Below are 16683 nucleotides of genomic sequence, written 5' to 3' on the forward strand. Positions count from 1 at the left end.
TCTCTGCTTCCAACAGACTCAAACCTCTAAGCTCTGCACTTCCAACTTCAGACCCACCTCTGACCCTTCCCCCAACATCTTTCCTGCAGAGTGTCAGCTAGCTTGCTTTGCTCCTTGGCCTCTAGAGGACAAACCCCCAGACCCACACCAGCAATTTGAGCAGTGGCCAAACCAGTCAAACCACCATTCACTCCGCATTGGATGTTCTCAGTTCATGATGAGGTCTAAGACCTAAGATTTCTTTCCTTAAGGAGCTCACCAGCCAGACTAGGAGACACACACAGAATTTTAATGAGGGGTAGGTGTGTGTATTTTGACTTTTTGTTTTGATTGTTATTCATTTTTTGGAAGGGTGACTTTTTTTTAAATTCTCACCAAAGGGTATGTTTATTGATTTGAGAGAGAGAGGGAGCGAGAGAGAGAGAAACATCAATGTGAGAGAAACATCCATCAGTTGTTTCCCGTACATACACTGATGAGGGTTCAAACTCAAAACCCAGGTATGTGCCCTTACCAGGGATCACACCTGCCACATTTTTCGTATGTGGGATGACACTCCAACCAACTGAGCCACCTGGCCAGGGCCGGAAGGTGAATTTTGATGAAGGAAGGAATTATATGGGGTCTCCTGGCCTATCACTTTAGTATTTTTCGGACGGATATAATCGCATTTTTCCTAGGATTTCTATCTTGCTCTATCACAAATTTCCATGCTCATGCAGATAGGAAAATGGAAGAGACTTGTGGAAGCAGAAATATAAGAGAGAAATTTCTTTTCTTTTTTATGATTTTATTTATTTATTTTTAGAGAGAGGGGAAGGGAAGGAGGAGAGAGGGAGAGAAACACATTGTGTGGTTGCCTCTCTTGCTCCCCCACTGGGGACCTGGCCTGCAACCCAGACATGTGCCCTGACTGGGAATCAAACTAGTGACCCTTTGGTTCATAGGCCAGCACTCAATCCACTCAGCCACACCAGCCAGGGCAGAAACTTTCATTCGTGAGTTATGAGTCACTTGCTCCCTGAAGGCATAATACTCCAATTGTTAGAGTGTTTTTTCTCTAAAAATTGAGCAGGCCCAAAGTGGGAAAAGTTTACTCAAATTCCCTACTTTCTTCAAGTCGTATACCCCAAAACTGAAAAATGTGATAAAAAGCACATAGAATCAGGCAGATCAAATTCTAGTTCACTCACTCCCTGTGCAGACACTTGGGCAGTTTAAATATTGTCAGCCTCAATATCCTTACCTGTGAAAATGGAAATAATAATTTCTATCTAACAGGGTTTTCTAGGAATATATAAGAAAATGTACATGAAAATTCCTTTCACTGAGTCTGGGCGCCAAATGGACATTCAGTTTCCCTTCCATTCACCACTTTTGTGGATGCCAGATGAGGAAGCTAATGCACTTTAGTTCATTTTCCCCATTCTTGTGGGGAAAACAGTTATCTAAGCACATTAGAATAAATTTTCTGAAAATCCCTGCTAACCTTTTCTGTTGGAAGGTGTCTTTAATAATTAGCCCCTTTCCCTCCAGTATTGAGTCTGTATAATATGGGTACTTTGTAAATTAAAAATTGCCTTTAAATTGCATCTACTAAAAGAGATTTTAGCCCTGACCAGTTGGCTTAGTTGGTTGGAGCATTATCCCATACACCAAAAGGTTGCAGGTTCGATTCCTTGTCAGGGCACATATACCTAGAATGTGGTTTTGATCCTTCGTCAGGTGCATATGGGAGGCAATGGATGGATGTTTCTCTCTCATATTGATGTTTGTCTCTCTCTCTCTCTCTCTCCCCTTTCCTGTCTCTCTCTAAAATCAATAAGAACAATATCCTCAGATGAGGATTAAAAAAAATTTTTTAAGAGAAGGATCTTAAAAACATATTCAGAATTTTCCTAAAAAATGTCAGAGAAGAGCAGTAATCCCAGGGAAATACTCGGTTAGAATCAGGTGGCAGAAATTTAGTTAAAGCCGGCCAGCATGTCAACCAAACCTTGTGGCCCTTCCCTCTTACAGACCTTCTGTGCCTTAACCTCACAGAATATGTCTCAGTTGGGAGAGGGGCTTGTTTTCCCCAGACCACAAGTGAGTCACCGTTTCTACTTTATGTCTCTGGCTTGTACTCCAGGCTTGTTGCACTGAAGTTCCCAAATGCAGTCTGCTCTCTTAGCTGCTCTTAACTGTTAAGATTTTACAGCCTGATGGGATTTGTTGCAGGGAGGGAGCAGCAGCTTTGGGTGTCCTTTGCTGTGACTGAGGTGTGGGCTTTTAGCCTCCACGCTAATGAACAACAGCTGCTGGAGAATATCTTGTTCTAAGTGACACCACATTGGAAATGGAGAACCAGCCTCCACAGTCATTTGTACAGTCATTTGTATGATTGAATTTCCCATTTTGAGGGAGGCAGATGACATTTTTATCTAAAAACAATTTAGCTTTCTTTCTTTGGGGAAGAGGAGCTAGATCCACCAGCAGAATACAAAATAGGTTATGGAAAGAGAGAGACCGTCTGGATGAGAGGAAATAAAGCAAACCAAACAAAGCAGGAAAGTGAGGAATTTGCATACCACTGTTTTTTGTGCACAATGATGATACAATAACTATTTCTTCCCTTGAATGCTTATTCCCTTAAATGGGCTGCACCCCAGTGCTCATAATAAAGAAAGTTCAGGACAGCTACAAGTTTAATTTGTATTTATTATGCGGTTAAATTGCTGGGCAGTTAAGCAGCTTGGGAAACAGGATAACTGGGTGATAAGTGAGAGCTGTTCTCAGACACCCTGGATGCCCTTAAACCAGAGCCTTGGGCGAATTAGACGGTTTGTCCACTAACTGAACTCCAGCTGGATCCAGTCCAGCAGGGGTGGCACAGTTGTTAATCTGTTGTCACAACAGGCGTGGTGTCAGATTATACTCTGTTTAGCTGTGACATCTAAATCTAAAAGGCCATTGTGATGGGAAAAGGCTGATTTTTAACACATAGCTCCATATATGGTCCCAAAAATGGCATTTGGAGAGAGAATTATGAATTTGAACCACCAAACCTAATATTGTTTGCTGAGACTTTTGAATTATTTATGTTGTCTTGTCCAAATTTCCCTCCTTCTGCTCTTTCTCTTTTGGAATTTCCCAGAAATTCTCTTAAGAAGGAAGAAAGGTGCTCGCTTCAGCAGCACATATACCTAAAATTGGAACGATACAGAGAAGATTAGCATGGCCCCTGCGCAAGGATGACACACAAATTCATGAAACGTTCCATATTTAAAAAAAAAAAAAGAAGGAAGGAAGCATTTTCTTCTGATGTCCCCAGGCCTTCTTCTGTATGCCTCTAAACAGTTCACACAGAACCATAGGGCTAGTCCTCTGCCTGGGAAATTTCTACGTACCACTCTGACTACATTCTTCTCATAACCCATTTTATTTTCTTCTTAGTTGAATATGTGTTTGGATATTCTACATTAATCCCGGTTTATACATGAACTACTCTAATATTTGAGTTCATTCTTAAGGAAGTGGTTTGAAGTCTACCAGAAAACTATTGGGTTTGCCTATGTTTTACCAAAAAGGAATAGGGTAACAAGAGCTGTGAGTATAAAATACTACTGTTGTGCCTACAGAGTGATGCCCAGGGACCCTCCTCAGAGCTGGCATACAAGTAAAGAGCAGACAACCTCATTTTCACCAGATCTCTAAATTCCAGGGTATATGTGTAAGGATGGAGGTAGCATCATCCCAACAACTGTTTCTTCCTTAAAAGATGGCTTGTGCCTCTTTCTACTGACACAAGAGCAGGAGGAGAATCATAAAGAAAGAAGTAACACAACAGTGGGCTCTTTCCTGGCACAGCCCCTTTCCCAAGGTTTTCCCTTTTTTTTTTTTTTTTTTTTTTTAAGCCAATAACCATGCATCCTCCTTACACCCAGACATCAATCTGAAGATAAGAAAATTGCTCTACTTGAGGGCAAGGGGAAAAGAGAAATAGGGCTCAGAGTTAGGTAAGAGCAAAACTTGCTTAACATGAAGTATCCTGAACTGAAGTGCTTGAGAATGTAGATAAGTGGATTGAGATTTCCTGCCTCCTTATCTTGTGAGGCACTGACATATTGTCAGGAGTACATGTTGAGTTAGTACGTGGGGACATGGAAACCATTAACTATGATTTAGTTGTGAACTAGAGCTTCTGTCTCTACTAATGTGACAGAAAGATCCCATCTTATCATGAAATAATTGCTAAAGCACATTCAGATTTATTTTCTAAACCTTGATCTGAGATTGTTACTTTAAGAAGTTGCTGTACTCAAATAGTGTAGATTTAGTTTATTCATTTTTCAGATTAGCAGAAGCCAGACACTCAAAAGAATATTCAAACCTTGAATCTCATGGAAGATGCAGGAACAATAAAATGGAATAAAGCTTAAAGAACAACAACAACACATTTTAGGCATTGTTGCATTAGTTTAAAGCAAGTGATAAGGGTAAGTAAAAATTCAGTGGAAGCCCTGATTGGTGTGGCTTAATTAGCTGGGCGTGGTCCCACAAACTATAAGGCTGCTGGTTTGATTCCAGGTCAGGGCACAAGCCTGGGTAGTGGGTTCCATCCCCAGATGGGGTACATACAAGAAGCAGCCCAGGCTTCTTTCTCACATTGATGTTTCTCTCCCTCTTTTTCTCCCTCCCTTCCCCTCTTTTTAAAAATTCAGTGGAAGATAAGTAACTGTAAAAACCAGAAAACCCAACTCAATTTGTTTAAGCATGGAAGGGGAATTTATAGCTTATATCAGGCAGAGTTGGGGTTTTCAGGTGAGGTTCGATCAGTGTTGCATCCTTTTTTAGGTATTTCTCTAGGCTTTTCCAATACCGCCAGGCTCAGATTTTCAGAGATGGCCTTTTTTAGAAAGTACATACTTTCTTTTTCTTTGTGTTTTTATAAGCCTTCTTAAGCCTAAACTTGTCTTTTTAAATTATATTTTATTCATTATGCTATTATAGTTGTCCCATTTTTTCCCTCTTTACCTCCCTCCACCCAGCATCCTCCACTTTCTCAGAGAATCCCCCCACCATTGATCATGTCCACAGGTCATGCATATAGGTTCTTTGCTAATCCATTTATTGTACTATATTTTACATCCCCATGGCTATTCTGTAACTACTTATTTGTACTTCTTAATCCCCTCACATCTTTACCCAATTCCCCAACGCCCCCCCGATCTGGTAACCATCAAAATGCTCTCCATATCCACGATTCTGTCTCTGTTCTTGTTTGCTTAGTGTGTTTTATAGATTCAATTGTTGATAGATATGTTTATTACCATTTTATTGTTCATAGTTTCAATCTTCTTCCTTTTCTTAAATAAATTCCTTTAACATTTCATATAATAATGGTTTGGTGATGAAGAAATCCTTTAGTTTTTTCTTGTCTGGGAAGCACTTTATCTGCCCTTCAATTCTAAATAATATCTTTGCTGGGTAGAGCAGTCTAGGTTGTAGGTCTTTGCTTTTCATGACTTTGAGTATTTCTTGCCAATCCCTTCTAGCTTGCAAAGTTTCTTTTGAGAAATTAGCTGACAGTCTTATGGGAATTCCGCTGTAGGTAACTAACTTCTTTTGGTGCTTTTAAGCTTCTTTCTTTACCTGTAAACTTTGACATTTTAATTATGATGTCTTGGAGTGGACCTCTTCAAATATATCTTGTTTGGGACTCTCAGTGCTTCCTAGACTATGTGGCTATTTCCTTTACCAAATTAGGGAAGTTTTCTTTCATTATTTTTTCAAATAGATTTCCAATTTCTTGGTCTTTCTCTTCTCCTTCTGGCACCCCTATGATGTGAATGTTGGACCACTTGAAGTTGTCCCAGAGGCTGCTTATAGGATCCTCATTTTGGGGGGTTCTTTTGTCTTCTTGTTGCTCTGATTGGTTGTTTTTTGCTTCCTTATGTTCTTTTATTTTTATTTATTTATTTATTTTTTGTTGTTCAAATACACAATTGTCTCCATTTTTCCCCCGCCTTGTCCCCTCTTTGCCCATCCCCACCTTCCACCCTGGATCCTAGCTGACATTGGCTTTGTCCATGTGTGCTTTATAGATGTTCTTTCACGACCCCTCCCTTTCCTTCCTACATTATTCCCCTCCCCCCTTCTCTCTGGTTACTGTCAGTTTGTTCTTTATTTCAATGTCTCTGGGTATATTTTGCTTGCTTGTTTGTTTTGTTGATGAGATTCCACTTATAGGCGAGATCATATGTTCTATATCATTGATTTGATTCTCAGTTTCATCCACTCTACTGTTGTTTCCCTGTAAATTGTTCTTTATTTCAGTTAGTATATCCTTTGCTTCTGACTGGAGGGTTTTTTTGCTGTTGAGGTCCTCACTAAGTTCCTTGAGCATCCTGATAACCAGTGTTTTGAACTCTGAACTGGTAGATTGCTTATCTCCATTTTGTTTAGTTCTTATTCTGGGGTTTTCATTTATCCTTTCATTTGGGCCATGTTTCTTTGTCTCCTCATTTAACAGCTCCCTTGTGTTCTTTCTATGTATTAGGTAAAGCTGCTATGACTCCTTGTCTTGGTGGCATGGCCTAATGTAGTAGGTGTCCTTTAGGGTCCAGTGGCACAGCCTCCCCTATCACCCAAGCTGGGTACTCGAGGTATGCCCTTCGTGTATGCTAAGTACACCATCTCTTGTATTTGAGCCTTGATTGCTGTTGACAGATCAGTGGGAGGGATTTACCCAGGCCAGTCAGCTGGAAGGACTGGCTGTGACCACTGACCACCACCTTCTGCCCTCCATGGAAGATTAGCTGTGCAGGGGAAGGGTAGTGGTGCTCTGAAGTGGTCTGTAGCTATCCACTGGGTGTGCAGGCTCTGGGGCTTCCCAGGTTAAGAGAAACCACCACCTGTGTTCTTCCCAGGGCCCCACTGCATGAGATACAAAGCAGTGTGCAGATGGCTGCTACTTGTGCTGGACTGGGAGGTTCCCAGGTATAGCCAAGCCATGGACATAGGCTGGCTCCTGCTACTGCCACTCCTGGGGCCATGTAGCAAGAGGTATGGGGGTTGGAGGCTCACTGAGGCTGGCAGTTGCTTATTTGAGAGAATTTAGGAAGATGTGAAGCAAGCTCAAAGACAGGCCATTCAAATGGAAAAGCCACAGTTAACAGCTTGGGTGGGCCCATAAATTGGGTGGGGCAGAGCCTGAGGGAATCACCCGGGTGGGGCACAGAATGTTAGCCAGATTGATGGAGTCTCAGATACGGCACCCATCTGCCAGCCCTGTGGCTCTGGGGGAGGAGGGTTCAGAATACTAACATGACCTCTGCTCACCATTCTGTCTGTAAGAAGGCTGACTCCCATCTCTTGCCATAATGCCAGACACTTCAGTTCCTCCCTGTATGTCACTGGTGTTAACCCAGTACTGGAGCTTAGAGGGAGTGAGTCTGAGTAAGTCCATGTGCAAGTCCTTTAAGAGAAACTGCTTGAGAATCCAGAAGTTTCTTCCACCAACTTAGTCCACTGGTTTTTGCAGCCAGAAGTTATGGGGACTTATCTTTCTGTCACTAGAACAGTGGCTGGGGGCCAGGTGTGTTGCTGGGCCCTCACTCCCAAGACATGTCTACTGAATTTTTATCCACCATGCATGGGTGTGGGACCAGCCTGTGCCATATCACTGTTTCTCCCTCCCTCCTACCAGTCTGGATGGATGTGGTATCTTTAATTCCATAGTTGTCAGACTTCCATTCAAGGTGATTTCTAACAGTTCTGAGTGATGGTTGTTCTGTAGTTTAACTGTAATTTTGATGTGGTTGTGCAAATAGGAAAGCTGTTTACCTACACCTTCATCTTGACTGGAAGTGAACTTGCCTTTCTATTTTAGGATTCTGTTGAAGACCGCAAGGCATTCTAACCTATTGATTTTTCTTACCAGGCTTTCTAGTGCTGCAGCCTCTATAGGCACACTGTCACAATCTCTGTGTTTAACCAATTATTTTTCTATGACATGACAATGATTGCCAATTTCTCAGCCCAAAATAAAGGTATAGTCACTGTCTTCTACCTAATTTTCACTTAGCAATTTCCTCATTTTTAGTCTGTTACTTTTAATACCTTAAACTGAGATCAAATTCTGAGTCCACTGGGATGTATTTGGTTAGAAATAATAGAATATGTGTAGTGGCTACAGCATCAAAAGTGTTAGGGTAGTTGGTGATGTGGCCTGTGAAAGAATTCACAAAAAGAAGAAAGTGTAAAGTATAAAGATTTTACTCACTCTCCAAGAATGGAGAGGGCTGTGGTGTGGAGAGATACACCAGCATTGAAGGATGTGGTCTTTGAGCTTTTATTGGATTATAATTGGACTACAAAAGGGTGAGGGTTTGCTCTTGTGGGCCCCTGGGCTGTTAGGGCATTGTTATAGGTGGCAGTTTCTTCCAGTGTTATCTTCTACCTGTAGCTGTAGGGGACGATTAGTCACATTCTGTCCTTGTTTTCCAGTAATTTCCAGCCCTGGGGACATAAGCTCAGAAGAGTAAAATGGCAGTCATGTTTAACAAGGTCATAGGCCCACTCAGCGAATAGTGCCACCATAGAAAATAGCACTGACTTTATCCTTTCAAAAAGTGCTTTATTGACTTGTGTAATAAACAGTTTATTGATTTCCAGTGTGGTTTGATCAGGGCTCAGGCTCCATTTCTCTGTGGTACTAGGCTCTGCCTTCCTCCTCATGTTATTTTGATCTTCAGGCTGGCTTCCTTCATGGTAGGGAGATGGCTGCCAGTGGCCAACAGGCTACATGTTCTTGATTACAAAGAACACAGTTACCTCTAAATTTCACAGATTTTCTGTCATTAGTAGAGACAGAAGCTCTAGTTCACAACTAAGTCATAGTTAATAGTTTCCATGTCCCCACGTACTAACTCAACACATACTCCTGACAATATGTCAATGCCTCACAAGATAAGGAGGCAGGAAATCTCAATCCACTTATCTACTTTCTCAAGCACTTCAGTTCAGGATACTTCATGTTAAGCAAGTTTTGCTCTTACCTAACTCTGAGCCCTATTTCTCTTTTCCCCTTGCCCTCAAGTAGAGCAATTTTCTTATCTTCAGATTGATGTCTGGGTGTAAGGAGGATGCATGGTTATTGGCTTAAAAAAAAAAAAAAAAAAAAAAAGGGAAAACCTTGGGAAAGGGGCTGTGCCAGGAAAGAGCCCACTGTTGTGTTACTTCTTTCTTTATGATTCTCCTCCTGCTCTTGTGTCAGTAGAAAGAGGCACAAGCCATCTTTTAAGGAAGAAACAGTTGTTGGGATGATGCTACCTCCATCCTTACACATATGCCCTGGAATTTAGAGACCTGGTGGCAATGAAGTTTTCCTAGAAAAATCATTCTGTCAGCCAGGTGTAATATTTACTTACGGTGTGTAAACAACAGCAAAAGTGCCATGGCACATGGGGTCTACATTTAGGAACATTGACTGCCATTCCCATGGAGATGCCTCCATTTATTGTACATCCCTGATGTGCTGTCAGTGACAAGTACAGAATGAATACTTCCCGAGTCCTATTTCCGACCAACTATAAATGTGGACAGTCCTGAAGCCAGTTTTTGAGAGTCTTCCTCGCTGAACTTTCTTGCCAGCTGACTGCCTTATTACAGTTGAAAATGTGGAATATATTTATCTCTACATTCCTGAAGAGTAATCATTAGTTGACTATAAATAACTGGTAGACAAATGACCATTGGCAGCACAAGGAAGATTAGCTTGGTAACTAATGTGACAGAGAAGAAATAGAAATGGATAATTGCTTCCTTCTTCTTGGTACAAATACAGAGTAATGAAATAATTTTGCAATGCCTTAGAAATAAAAAAAATGCATTCTTCTAAAAAACAAGGCAATAAAATCATGTATCACTTCGGGAGACAAAAGACTCAGAATCACACCATTTCACAGCAGAACTACAAATAAGAAACTCAGATCCTTCTAGTAGAAACACATGATGCACAGCGTCACCACCGTGAGTCCTGCTGTCTGGGGCAGATGCAAGGGTCTAAAGTACTGGTTCCGGCAACGCTTGTATGACTTCCCGTTACAGCAAAGTTACTACAGTGGAAACATGGAGCGCCACTTTGCAAAAAGGGTAATCTCAAAAATATGGCCATCTTGAGAATGAGAACATACAGACATTGGACCCTTTAGTTCTTGTTTATTATTGCTAGATTCCTCAGAATTCACACACACACACACACACACACACCCCAAAATTTTGTTGCCATTTACTAAGATGGAAAACTAAGAATCGCTTGTCTGGTTTGTCAGAGTAGTCATTGAGAAAAATGCAATTGAAACAGCTTGTGGGGAAAATTTGATGTTCTGTAAATATATGTAGCAAGCCTAAAAAAGAAAGTGCTAGAGCATAAAAGGAAGCTTATAATATTAAGAACAGCTGACATGCCTAGTCTAAAAATACCTCTCAGAAACTTGTCTGCTGTGAGCTCCATAGCTTATCACTGAAAATGTCATAGCCTCTTATTAATTAAATAATGAGCATTTACAGTTGATTTCGAACACTTAATTTTTATTACTTGTGATTTTTTAAAAGGAAAATACACTTAAAAGAAAGTCATGAAAATTAACAATCAAGATAATTTCAAATGTGGAACCAAAGAAACCATTTATTTATGAATTAAGGATTTTCTTTTAATGAGTGTCACATTTTAAATGCATGCGTATTATATTTCTCTTACTGTAAGAGATGGGCATGAATTCCAAGACTCATGGCTAGAAGATGGCATAAGTTAGCATTGGCATTTCCTCAGATGTTTTACAATCATCTAAAAAGTTTGTAGACGGGGATCAAAGTAAAAAAAAAAAAAGGAGGAAGTGACTTTGACAATAATCATGGAGATGATGGATGTGACTAAAGCTAGAGCATTAATAGAAAGGCAGTGGTAACAGGTCATACAGAGGCTTCCAATCCAGTGCCCACACATGTCAGTGGTGACAAGAGAGATAACAAGTTGATTTCAGGAGTGAGTGAAATAAACCATGGAAACGTTCAGCCTGGAAGAGACATTCAGTGAGCCCCCACCTTTCCATTTGACGGGCAGGCAGTACAAGATGGGCTACACACAGGGGTGTCCAACCTTTTGGTGTCTCTGGGCCACACAAAGAAGAGTGTCTTGGGCCACACATTAAATACATTGTGAGACATAATCACAAAAAAATCTCATAATATTTTAAGTAAATTTACGATTTTGTGTTGGGCTGCATTCACAGCCATCCTGAGCTGCATGAGACCTGCGGGCTGCAACACCCCTGGCAGAGGATCAGTCACAGCATCTTTTCAGCTCCTTCTGACTGAAGACCACTTACAGGTGAGAGCTTCTCTAATTGTTCTCACCACCATTAACACAAAATATTTGAAGGTCTTGCCCCTAGAGAAGAAACATAGCTTCAGTTTCATTTTTTGTCTTCATTTTCTGTCTTTTATAAAGCAGCTTCAAGTCTGTAATATAGAAAACCCAAAGTAACAGTTTTCTCATATGACTTATATTTTGGATCAGCCCACAGAACACCTGGTGGATTTTAGAGTCCCAGAATATTTGCATTTAAAAGGCCTTAGAGAACATATGGAAACATATCCCTGCTTTGAAAGGGGCTGTTTTTACAGGCTGTGCCAACTGCTAGAGCGCCACCTGAAGCCAAGTGACTGCAGAGCAGGGTGCCAGGTCTCCCGACCTCCACTCTGAAACTACTACTGCTGTTCCCTGCTTCCTTTCTTGCTCCCAATTTCTTCCTTAGCAAGGAGACAGAGAGAGAGGGAGAGGGAGGGAAAGGGAGAGGGGGAGGGAGGGAGGGAGAGGGAGAGAGAGAAATTGGAAGTTCTCATATTAATATTTTATTTTGCTAATATATAAAGCCTTTTAATTGTCCAACATTTTTACCAACAATCTGTAGTATCTTTTTGGGAAAATCATCATTCAGGCAGGTAAGTCACTAGTCCAGCCTGCTCATTTAAAAATGATCATTATGCATGGACTGACTTGGAACTGCCCTTTAAGAACTACCTATGAAAAATAATTTTCATCCATGCATGCCCTCATTCAGCAAATATGTATTGAGAACTTATTCTCTACCAGAAGTCAAAACACAAGCCCTTTCCTTGAGCAGCTTACAGTCTAGTGGGAAAGAAAGACATATATTAAACTTAAATACACTTCCGCGTTACGGGTGCTGTGCCACAACCACTGCACAATACAATACCATAGCAGAATGGTGAAGCGTGTGGATGCTTGACTCACTGCCAGGGGAAGCATCTCACTTCTGGCACTTCTTAAGAATTACCTAAGCTTTCTGAGCTTCAATTTCCTCATTTTTAAACTGGAGACGAATAATAGTTCCTATCGCATAGCATATTATAAGGATTAATTAAGATATAACTTGCAATATTACTGGCACATAGTAAATGCTCAATAAATGTTAGCCATTACTATTCTTTCTATGGTAGAAACACAAAAGAGGCAATGTTTTATTTGACTTGTAAGGATCTAAAGATGCTTCATGGAAAGGCTCTAGCTGAATCTTGAAAATGAACTAAACTTCTGCCAGGTAATTGTGGGGAGTAATAGATTCTGGGCAAGAGGAGTGACCCAACGAGGGTGCTAAAAGCAGAATACAGCCTGACACATTGGAGAATCAGCCATAGGGAGTGGCCAGTGCTCACCATGAGGCCTGGCTGTGCTGCACACAAGACCTGGGTGGGGAGGGGACCTGGGGAGGGAGCCCGGGGAGAATGCTATGAAGGAGGACCTGGCTCTGTCCTACTCTTCTGCTCTGAGCCAGCTACTCCTATGCTTTGGCCTTAAGTTTTTTATTTGGGAATTAAGGTGGTAAACCTAAATGACCCCCCTACTGTCCCTCCTGGCTCCAAAACTATAGTTTCAACTTAGGATCTAATCAAGTCAAGCCAGCAGATTCATCTTGCATTCTGGGCAAAACCAGAGTGCTATGTATCTTTCAAACCTGTGAACTGGTCACAATGTGTTCAAATGCTTCTGCTTTTGTCATCATGCAATTTTTCAGTAAATAGATATTAAATGTTCTGTTATTATCATGTGGGGACCAAGAAACATTTTTCTACTTTGCAAATAAACACTGGACACTGCTAAATGGTATGAATTGACTTTCACCTCAAGGCTAAAAATTATTCGACACAGTCTAAAACTTAAAATATGTATATTTAAAGAAAGTAAAATTATGCCCAGGCAGATAAAATTATATTAAGGGAAGTGAAATATACCAAAAATGGAGAAACATCCCCTGAAGAGTTAATACAGTTTTTCTTGGAGCTTTTGGAAGTTTTTCTGTATCAGAAGTCTTGTACTGTAGATGCTGATAATTTGGGAAGGATTGTGGACTTTGTCTAACTGCTCCCTCACCCCAGAGAGTTTGGAAGCTGCCAATGAGATAATTTGCATAAAAGATGCGTGCATGCAGAAACTACCACCAGACTCTGGTTAGTCCTCTTTGGCACCGACTCGATGTGATGGTGAGAGCCTTCCATATTTTCAAACGCTCAAGTGAGCTTCATGTTTAACAATAGGATTCACTCACCATGGAAGCTACCCCAGGAAGGGTACTTGTCATAGGTTAGAATCCCAAAGACAATTCTCTACGCTAATCCAGGGGTATTATCTCCCCTACACAAAACCGAGAGTGAGATTTGCTGTAACTTCAGGTTCAGGGGAAAGGACTCACTGGGAGTAAAAGTTTATTGCCCTAGTAACTGGCACATGAAATTTTGTTGAAATTAAATTAATTTTGTTGCATAGTTTTCCAAATACATTTTTAGAAAAACTACTATTCTGAAGTTTTAGTGGTTCTTCAGTGGTTCTGGAATTTTTCTTACATTTCATTCATAAAATAGTTTTAATTTTAATAAAACACATGTGTTAAATATCAACTCCAAAGAAACAACAAAAATATTCATTTAAATTCCTTTGTTTAATTTTATAAGTAAATATTACAAATTGGGACTTAGAAAAGAAAGGATTTATTAAGGAAGAAAACCCTTTACTTGTTCTGCAATTGGAATCAACCAGCCCGTTTCTCTGCTTTTCCTTTCGGCCCCATTTATTGAAAAAATTCATATCCTGTGACTACATCTCCTAAAACCCTGTGCTCTTTTCTACCCACTCCAGTCAGGGCTCAGTACAGTCCACATCACCAAAGCTACTCTCGTCTGTGATGCCACTGCCTTGGCCAAACCCAGCCAGCCAGATTTGGGCTCTTTTTTTTTTTTTTGCTCTTATTTTTTGTGACCTCTCAGAAATGTTCAACATAGATGACAGCTCCATTCTCCAACCCCTTCCCTATGTTTCTGCCAGGATACCACCTTCACCTGGTTTTCCTTCTGCTTCCCTAACATCTCGTTCCCAGTGCCCACTGCTGGATCTTCCTCCTCAATTTGGCCCCTAAATATTGGGCATATCAGCACTCTCTCCCCTGCTCTGCCCATCTTCTCTTCTTAGGAGGTGATTTTTTATCAGGCCTATGGCCTTAAGTGGCACCAACATGCTCACATATAACCCCTAGCTTTAGTGTCAGATGCATGTATGATGCCACTTAGTATCTCCACTGGGAAGTCTAATGGATCTCATATTTCACATGCCTAAAACAAAACTCTTTGTCTTCCCTCTCTCACCCGATTCCTTGCCTTTTCTGCCCCATCTTGGTAATGACTTCACTGTATACCCAGTTGCTCAGACTAAAAACATGGGAGTCATCCTTAACTCCTCTTTCGTTTACTTCCCATAGCCGCTTTATCAGCAGGTTCTACCAACTTTATCTCCAAAGTATATCTTGAATCACTCTACCTCTCTCCAACCCTGCTGCTGCCATTCTAGATCATATAACCATGACTTCTCCAGGGCTCCTGCCCCTGCTTCCTGCTTTCACTCTTTCCTGCTTTCCCAACAATTCATTCCCCATACCACACAGCTCAGGATTTTAGACTGGCTATTTGGTTGTTGTAGGAGGCTATCCCCAGCTTCATAGGATGTTTAGTGGCATCCCTGGCTTCCAGGGATGGAAGAACTACTGGCTTCACAGCAGAACTACTGGCTTCCACCCACTAGGTGTCAGTAGTACACCCCAGTTGTGACAACTAAAAGTCTCCAGATACTGACAGATGTCCCCTGGGGGGCAAAACCACGTGCTGCTGAGAACCACTGCCATAGCCAGAACAATATTTATTTTAAAGAATGAGCCATAATTAATAATGATAACATATTAAACGATAAAATAAAACAATAAAAAATATAGTTACCTTTCTACTTTAAATCTGCCAGTGACTCCCCAAGTTTTTACCTAGGAAGGCTCTGTCAGCTTCTCTGACCTTTTAAGGCCCCCAGTAGCCTTATTTCTGTTTCTCATAAGTTAAGCTTCTCAACGTAGGGCATTGCATTTACTATTCTTTTTATCTGGGATGCCTTGCCTCTAACTTCCTGACTTCTATATGGCTGCTCTTTTCCATGGTCCAGATTCTTAGCAAGTCTTTTTCTCACCACTTGACTTTATATTATGTGTCCCCACTTTATATTTTCATGTATACTTCCCTCATGGCTTCTACAGTTCCCTGAAGCCCCTAATCTGTTGTGCTCCCCCCCGCTACATCTTCAGGGAGAGGCACACAGCACATGCCTGAGAAATATTCACTGAGTTTTCAAATTCTTCATGTCTTGGCTTAACTTAATGATGTGTTTAGATGTGAAGCTTTGCAGTCTAATGTTTGCAGGTGTTGTTAGTAGAACAGGACACCAGTCGCACAGAGCTCAAAGGGATTCCTGTGTCAGCATCGTGTATTTCATGGGACAAATGCGGAGAGCACCCCTTTTGTTAGTAAAAGCTGCTAACCTGATTGGATTATGCTTGGAGCCCAAATGCCAAAAAACAAAGTTTGGCAAAGGTAACAACATCAGACTCATCTTTTCAAGTGACCTAAGCTGTGTTGAAACCCATTCCCAGAGGTGAAAGCCTAATGAATCTATCTACCGTGCCACGGAGCCTTCTGTTTGATAAAAGCTTTGTAAGGGGAATGAGGTATTGACGTTTTAATGTCTGTGGATTATGGTAATGCGCTTAACTATATTGATCTGTTCAGCATTCTGTACTTGCTTTGGCTGCCATCCCAAAAACTCCAAGAGAAGGAAGTGTCCAGATGGTCATAACATGGGCTAGGAAAAGGGTTCAAAGAAGTAGCACATCAGTTGAATTCACAAAATATTACACATTAAATTTTGACACCCCACTTAAGCCACAAGCCTAATAGGAAGATGTTTAATGAGCTAAATTAATCCTACCACTGACAAAAACTCGTATGTGTGAGGAGAATGAGAACATTCCAACTGACAGGCAGTTTGGGAAAGACGAAAAGGTAACTTTCCTTGGGTGAGCCCTTGGGCTCTGCCATTCAGGCAAGGACCTCAGAAATATTTCAGGAACAAGTCATACAGCTAAGGTTTGCACAGAGCCCTGGGGGTCCAAATGGGCCTGGCAACAGAATAAGAATCAGTATAGTGAAAAGTACTCAGACTCTGAAGTTGGGCAGGCTGGGGTTAACACCCCCAGCTCTATCTCTGACCAGTATCTTCTTAGCTGCATGCCAGTCTGTGGGTTATTTTAT

The 16683-nt window shown here is 41.1% G+C and overlaps 1 non-coding gene across 1 annotated transcript; it reads left to right on the plus strand.

Moving 5' to 3' along the window:
* The first annotated feature begins 3160 nt into the window (after nt 1-3160).
* On the plus strand, nt 3161-3268 carry LOC112307239 (U6 spliceosomal RNA). The gene has a single exon (XR_002975032.1). It is a non-coding gene; the product is annotated as a U6 spliceosomal RNA (small nuclear RNA).
* The last annotated feature ends 13415 nt before the right edge of the window (nt 3269-16683 follow it).

Source organism: Desmodus rotundus, chromosome 1 (assembly GCF_022682495.2).
Source record: "Desmodus rotundus isolate HL8 chromosome 1, HLdesRot8A.1, whole genome shotgun sequence".
Taxonomy (NCBI): domain Eukaryota; kingdom Metazoa; phylum Chordata; class Mammalia; order Chiroptera; family Phyllostomidae; genus Desmodus; species Desmodus rotundus.